This window comes from Phyllostomus hastatus, unplaced genomic scaffold, assembly GCF_019186645.2.
Source record: "Phyllostomus hastatus isolate PE091 unplaced genomic scaffold, TTU_PhHast_1.1 phas_scaffold_501, whole genome shotgun sequence".
NCBI lineage: Eukaryota > Metazoa > Chordata > Mammalia > Chiroptera > Phyllostomidae > Phyllostomus > Phyllostomus hastatus.
Window position 1 is genome coordinate 13,054,656 of NW_025334033.1, and position 1,780 is coordinate 13,056,435.

Here is a 1,780-nt window from a genome sequence, read left to right on the forward strand (position 1 = left end):
GGAGACTAGCTACCTCGGGGGCGGGAGTGGGGAGAAGTACACAGTTGCCTTCTGAGTACTGGCAACATTCTATTTCTTCCCTAGGTTGGTGGCTACATTTGTGTTTGCTCTGTAATTGTCTTTAATCCTCACATATACTTTAGGTTCCCTTTTGTCTATGTAACATATCTCATAAAAAGTCGAAGAGAAAAAAGAAGATTCATAGACTGACATAATGGAAAAATTCAGAGATAAGACTAAGTGTTTTGTTTTTTTTTTTTTTTTAGGCAGGTGAGGCTACTTTATTCCATGGCTGATCCATGTAATTGCCAAGGCCACTATGTACAGGTAAGACAGGTAGAGCTCTATTTCTTGGTCTCTTCCTCCTCGGACAGAGTTTTGATGATTTCTTCCTTCTTGGCCTGGAGCCGCTCTTCCCAGCGCTTTCGAGCTTCCTTGGTCTTAGACCTGCGGGCCTCAGCCTGGTCAGCCAGAAGCTCCTTGCGAGCCTTGTCCGCCTTCAGCTTGTGGATGTGTTCCATGAGAACCCATTTGTTCTTGAACACGTTCCCCTTCTCTTTCAGGTACAGGCTGTGGTACATGTGGCGGTCAATCTTCTTAGATTCACGGTATCTCCTGAGTAGCCGGCGAAGGATTCTCATCCTCCTCATCCTCCTCATCCTCCTCATCCTCCTCATCCTCCTCATCCTCCTCATCCTCCTCATCCTCCTCATCCTCCTCATCCCGGTCACTTTCTCAGGCATTCAAGCATTGGCAGTACCCTTCCACTTACCTATGCCCATATGCCTGCCCTTCCTGCGGGCCAAGGTGTTTTTCCGGCATCGAGCCCGGGAATGGACAGTCACAGGCTTCCGGATGATCAGCCCATCTTTGATCAGCTTCCGAATCTGCTGATGGGAGTTGGCACTGGCGATTTCATCCGTCTCATTGGGGTCCAACCAGACCTTCTTTTTGCCACAGCGGAGGACGCTGGAGGCGAGCCTCTTCTGAAGCCTGAGCATACTCGTGGCTGCTGCCGCAGCGGCGAAAGGAAAGGAGGCTAGGTGTTTTTTATCCAGAAGCTCAAACGTTGCCAGCAAGACTCTTCTTTGTTATCCCACCTCACGCTCAGGGTGGCTGCAGCAATCTCACCTTTTACCACACCGATTCTCTCGCCCTGTTTCCCAGAACCTTCAGTAACTAGTTCATTGGCTTTTTCTCCATTACAGGCCAATGGAGGTGGCCAAGAGGAAAAGGAATCACTTCCACACAAATGCCATTAGCGGAGACTGGAGGACAAGTGAATCCTCTAAAGGAGTCAGTTCTGGTAGACGGGAGAAACGGGGGAGGCACATACCAAATGGTCATTCTTCCACTTCCATCAGTCCTTATCCAGCCAACTCCCGGGCTGATGGATCTCTCGCGTCTGTTGTAGTGCCTGCTAGGACCTGAAGAGGCACAGGAAATGAGGGCAATAGAAACTGAGATCTTTTGTGGATTTATGTTTCTGTTCTGAGTCCTGACAAGTTACTGTTAAATAATACTCACTAGTTGTTTCCAGGAAGTATTATTAAATAATTGTTTAAGTCACAGGGTTTCTCTAAGTCACAGGTGGCAAACACAAGACCCCTAGGCCGAATCCAGCCCTCCACCTTGTTTTATCCCGCCCTGTACCTTGTTTCTACCCAGAGGCAGCACAGAGCTCTCGCTTAACTGTTACAGAGTAGTTACATTTATACAGTCCTAAAATTACATTCTACCCTTTGAAAGCAACTGTGAGGCTGATGTAGCCCCCGTGAAA

The 1,780-nt window shown here is 48.3% G+C and overlaps 1 pseudogene; it reads right to left on the reverse strand.

The window, feature by feature from the left end:
- Positions 1–248: 248 nt before the first annotated feature.
- LOC123808583 lies at positions 249–1,012 on the reverse strand (annotated as a pseudogene).
- Between the last annotated feature and the right edge of the window lie 768 nt (positions 1,013–1,780).